This window comes from Sturnira hondurensis, unplaced genomic scaffold (assembly GCF_014824575.4).
Source record: "Sturnira hondurensis isolate 20B ecotype Veracruz unplaced genomic scaffold, ASM1482457v3 Scaffold0016462, whole genome shotgun sequence".
In the NCBI taxonomy this organism is placed as follows: Eukaryota; Metazoa; Chordata; class Mammalia; order Chiroptera; family Phyllostomidae; genus Sturnira; species Sturnira hondurensis.
In genome coordinates this window covers 9,288,566-9,294,565 of record NW_028089093.1, presented here as the reverse complement: position 1 = coordinate 9,294,565, position 6,000 = coordinate 9,288,566, and positions in this window count along the sequence as shown.

Below are 6,000 nucleotides of genomic sequence, written 5' to 3'. Positions count from 1 at the left end.
CACAGAAAACTTTTAGGTTGAAAAATTAATTTATGGTGATGGTGTCATAATTGTATTCATATGTTGAGACATCAATTGTACATTTACATATGTCCAATTTATCTAAATTATACATCAGATCTGTTTAAAATCTAGAAAAACGTTTGGAGATGGCAGATTTATTTATAAAATTCCACTGGATTCTAATTAATTTTTGTTTTCTTTTAAAAATGTCTTATTCTTTTTTTTTTAGTTTGAAGTTCTTGAGTTGACTATGTAGTATACTTTTTATTCTTAATTAGCAATGACACTTCATAAAACAAATTCACTTATGAGTATAACTTTGACCTCTCAGTCTATAATTTTAGTTTTGAATTTTGCATTGACCTGGTAGTTATTTGGAAAAGTTATTTTAGAATTTAGAGATGGAATTTTTAGTAATAAAAATTGTAGTGCATTTCAGATAGATAATTTTGCCTACAATCTCTGATATTAATTTGTTCCAAATTTTGTTTGGCCCCTGTTGTTGATGCACCCAATTCTCCTTTACTAGGCCAGTACACCCAAATCTTAGCTCTGAGTGTTGGCCACTGTGAGTGCAAAGTTGCTCTCTCCTCACGCTAACAGGGGTCCCCTTATCTAAGAGGCTAAATCTCTCCCTTCCAGGGAATCCTAATCAATTCAGTGATTGACTGATGAAGAGGTACAAAAGTCCAGCCTCTTTATTTCAAGATGAAAGAAGTTACAGGTGCAGTTATGTCCCAGGGGTCTGTTTCCCCACCTGCTAAATCTAGGATGCTAACTGCACTAATACTACTTCCTTTCTCAGCTTCTTCCCCACACCTATCATCCTTTACGTGGTTGAGGTTTTCCCCCCTGAAAAGCATTCCCTCGATAAATCACAGGCATCCAAATTTATGTCTCATGCTCTATTTATGCTCCCAAATAAATATATCTAAATAATAAATATATCTAAATAAATAAATAAATATATAATGTCTCATGCTCCCAAACAAATACACCATTTTATAGTAAATTTGTATATGTGCTTCATAAATGCTTTAAATATGCCTATATATTTAGACATACCTGTTATAGTGATCATATTTTGCAGTAGTGACAGAGCTTTCTTCGCCCAAAGTGTGCTTATTTCCATTTCTTTCCTCAACCATCAAGGAGCAGCAACAGCTCTCTATATGCATTGCTGTGGGGAAAAGACGGATATAGCATAGAGTTAGGAATTAAATCATGATTATGTTTTTTGCAAATAGACACTTGCAGCCCATTAGCAGAGAAAATAATCTTGTTTACGTGAAAGACCCACCCTAGTCTTCCCCCTCTCAATAAATGCCAGCACTAGCGACTAGGTTGCTGAAATAAAACCGCAGCTCTATACCTGCTCCCACTCTTCCTTTCACTTTGAACACCCTATCTACAAGCAAGTCCTATTCAGTCTACCTTCAAAATATACCCCAAATCCAAACTTTTCTCAGCACATCCACGGCCATACCCAGGTTCCCAGATTGGTGTCATCGACTCCTCATTTATCTCCTGATTCTGCTTTTGCCTTCTGCCTTAACAATAGCCTAATCCTTTTTAAAATGTAAATGATCATGCCACTCCTCGGGTCTGGAACTCTCCATGAACTTCTATATATCCTATGCAGAAGAATCTAAAACAATTTTACACGATCTGGTACCCCGCCTTTCCCCCAATCATTTTTCCACTGCCTCTCACCTCCTCTGCTCCAGCCACACTTGCTTCCTTAATACTGATGCCCGTCCTGAATCAGGACCATTATGTGCTGAACAAGTTTTTCACTGAAGATCTTTATGACTCTCTCCCTACTTAACTCATGTCTGTGCTAAAATGACACTTTCTCAAGGATGCATTTCCCAGCCATCATTTTTAAAAGTGTATTCTTTATTAGTCTACATTCTCCAACTGTGCTTTAGTTATCTACAATGCGCCTATAACATTATACTATCTATCTCTTACTTGTTTATTGTTCGTCTCCTCTATTTAATGAAAGCTTAGAAAAGACATATCTGTTTCAGTTATGTTTTCTTCTCTTTATCTAGCCATGCCTGATACATAATAATAACTCATTGTTAAATAAATGAATATGTAGGAATGAGTAAATGATTCAAACGTGCCACATTTAATTAGTTTTATATGTGAATTATGAATGCTTTGTACAGTTTGGTTGTTAGCTCGTTTTTTCTTGGAGTTTATGACATTCCTTTTTGTGGGGTGGGAAGTAGCATTTGATCAAGTCATGTTATCCCTAGCATCTTTAATTAATTAGTCCATTCATTCCTTAATTTTATTTTTCTTGAAGTCCACGGATTTGGGGCTCTAATTTGGATTAATGTCTGCATATTTATCCATTCTTGTACAGATTTTTAATTAACCTTGAAATTTCAAAGGGCTGTTTTTATTCCTTTGGGCTGTTAAAATGAAATTTCTGGACTTACACTTGACCCTGCCATTTCTTTCACACTGAATATGAAATCTGTCAAATCCTTCCCAAACCTTCAAAATATAACCAAAATGTAATATTTTTCACTTCTCCCACTACCATGCTTATCTCTCCCCTAGATACTTCTATCACCTGTATATATCCTCAACTTGTTCTAGATTTGCAGCCACATTGTCTGTGTTTTGAAGTTTTTACCCCGAAGTTACCCCCCAGGAGCTTTCCATCCCCTGGCCAGTCGCTACGAATTGCTCTCCAGGCTTACTGTGTGGCTGTCACCTTATGACGTGTCTTTGTGTCCATTATGGGCTAACCTCACCCTTTTCTGGGTCCAGCGTCTTAATCATTCTTACTTAATTCATTATTTTGCCAAATTATATCTTCAAATCCATTTTTTTTTTGCTCTTGCTCTTTAGAGCCAGCTCACGCTTTCCATGTCTAGTATCTTAGCTTTACCCTGAGTTCTTTTTTTCATTCATCAGAATCAGCCCACCGCAGGACCATTCAGTCTGAACATCTGATTGTCCCTTTTGCATTTTTATTTGACAGTTTCTCTTATTCTCACACATTCCTCTTTTTCTAATCTCCATCTCAGCTCCATTTAGTCAGATATTGGGAGCTTCAGAATAATTTTTTATCTCGGAGATTCTTAAAATATTATCACTCTACATTTTTTGATCTGCATTCTAAAAGATTTTTTAACTCTATTTTCCAAGCTTATTGTGGGATTTATGTCCATCCATTGCACATTTTATTTTCCGTAAGTTATTTCTATTTTTTACTTGCTAGTTTCACATATAATTTTATTCATGAGAGCAATATATTAATGAATGTCTTTTGTTTTTCCCCAGAATCGTACTGAGTTGTTCAGAGGCCTATATTCTGTTTGAGGTTTTATTGGGTAAATGCCAGTAGCAGGCTGTTTCCTTCGTAGGAGCTTGGGAAGGGGGTGTCTCTATTGCCTATAGGTATTGCCTATATGTATCAAAATTGCCTGTCATGTATTGTTCGATAACGCATGACATTTCCATGTTCAAATCCGGATTCTGTCCTTTTCCTTCCCTCTGTCAGAACTGCACAGTGCGTTCACACAACCCACTTTACCTGTTGGCATCCTTCAATCTACTTTCTTCCTTCAAGGTATTTGATGAAACCCTTTGTCTGCTGATAGCCTGGCCTTCCTTCCTGTTCCTTTTTTTTTTAGAATTTATTTATTTAAAAGATCTTATTTATTTATTTCTAGAAAGAGGAGAAGGGAGGGACAAAGAGAGGGAGAGAAACATCAATGTGTGGTTCCCTCTTGCGTGTCGCCTACAGGGGACCATGCAGCACAGACATGTGCCCCAACTGGGAATGAAACCGGTGACCCTTTGGTTGGCAGGCCCGCACTCAATCTGCTGAGCCACACCAGCCAGGGTTCTTCCTGGTTTCTTTGTTGGTATAGTAGCATACAATTTAAATAAATTTTTATTATCATTATAATGTGATTTGGGGAGAGAAAGAAGATAAGCTTAAGTTTTCAATCTACGTTTTTGACCCCAAATCATTAATGTATTGTTGCTGTTTGCTTTTTTTTAAATGTTTGATTCAAGTGTTTTTCCCTTCCAGTTAAAAATAAAAGCCCATGAAAAGATCTCTGTCTTAATGTCATTTCTGGCCCTCATAGAAGATCTTGACCAGTGAACTTCTGTGGACTTCAAAAGCAATGCCTATAAAATTTAGTAGTTGAGATATAGGAATTTCTAAATTTCTTTGCCTCTAAAATTATTATTGTAATACTATTGTAAAATTATGAATATGTTTAAAATATTATTCTGGTTATCATAGAATACTTTCTGACAGTATATTTTGGAAAGACAAAGCTAGAATTCAAAGACAGTGTTATTAAATGAGAAAGAAAAAGAATCTTTTCCTTCAAAAAAAATCCTCTTTTTATTATAAATTGTATTCTAAGAGGGGAAGCCAGCTGGTAATAAAACAGTAAGGATTTATTTATCAGAAAAAATAATGACAGCTCAGTTCACTTTAAAGAGAAGTCACACCGAAAGCTCCTAAGAAGAGAGTCTCTCTTTTGTAAATGTTCATATTGCTCTCTGAATCTTTTTCCCAATTATGAGACCTGGAGCACATCTACTGTGCAATGAGAGATTTGGTTTTGTTCAGAGCACGTTTGCAACTATGTTATGGATTTTGCATCAATAGGCTGAAAATGAGATCTTGGATCCTTATTCCTGAAAAATTTGTTTCCATTCTAGGGAAGTAGAGGACACAGAAAGGCAGCTGCAGTGTATTTTTAAGAACAAAATTGGACCATCAGCTGTAACTGTCTACCTTTGTTGGTTCTTACTTTGGGCCCCAGACTAAGCTGAGTTAGAAGCCCACTCCTTCACATGTCTGTACATTTGACAGTACTTGAAACGTTAAGAAAGCACATTTCCCCTTTTGAGATAAGGTGCTGTTGATGAATAAAGCAATATTCGGAATCCGTGTTAGTAAATTTTGACAAATGAAGTTTTATTCCATGGGCACATAGGAAAATAGCAAAGAGGCACAAACGTATCACGAAACAGAACTGACTGTGTCATAGTTGGACCCGGGAGAAACTACCCTTCCACAGCTTGTGGTCTTTCTCCTAAGGGTAGGAAAACAATGGCTCCTTCCTTACCCATTTCATTCCTGTACATCCTCAGCATCAATTTAAACTGCAGAGATGAGAGTACTAAAATACTTATTAAGGAAAATAGTCAACTTCATTTAAATAGTATTTTTCTTAAATCTGATACTATGCTATGAAGTTCTGTACATGTGGGCAAACTTGTTTTCATGGAGTCATTTAACTTATGTTTATATTATGTATATTTTAAGCTTGTGGGAAGAGAAATAATTTTCAATGACAAAACATTAAAATTATTTACAGAATTGTGCACGTTTACTTGGAATCACACGATTGAAAGAATTTTTACTTTCTGTGAGAATTTGTTGCTGTTTTTTAGTGACACGATGCTTCTAGTTGTGTTATTACTAAAGTAGGATGTTTAGAAGATTGTTTTAAATATCAATCCTCATATTCATTATAGGAATAATAAATAAGCTTTTTCTACTTGGGACAAATAAACGTGTGTCATCATTTTGTTTCGAATAATCTTTGTCGGCATATTCAGTCTCTTTTTAATTGCTCTTTCTTCTTTAGCCCCGAATTCCTTTGTTCCTCAGCTTAACGTGGGCCTCATTACATTTGTTTGCTTCTGTGTGTTTTACATGGGGCATTTTTCTTACTCGTGTGAGATTTCAGTAACAAGATCATATTGTATTAGTTTTTTGTCGTTCCAGTGCTTAGATTGGTCATTGCTAAGGGCTGGATAGATAGTTGCTGAATTTGTTATTGTGTAACCTAGATTTTTTGAAAAAGAAAACTAGTTCTTTTCATTTTCTTTTTTCCTTAAATTTGTACAGGACTATAAAAACAATGAGAAAATATTGCTCTCTGACCAAGTGGCTGAAGAGGAAGGAACAAAGTGAAACAATGAGTAAACTGTTAATGA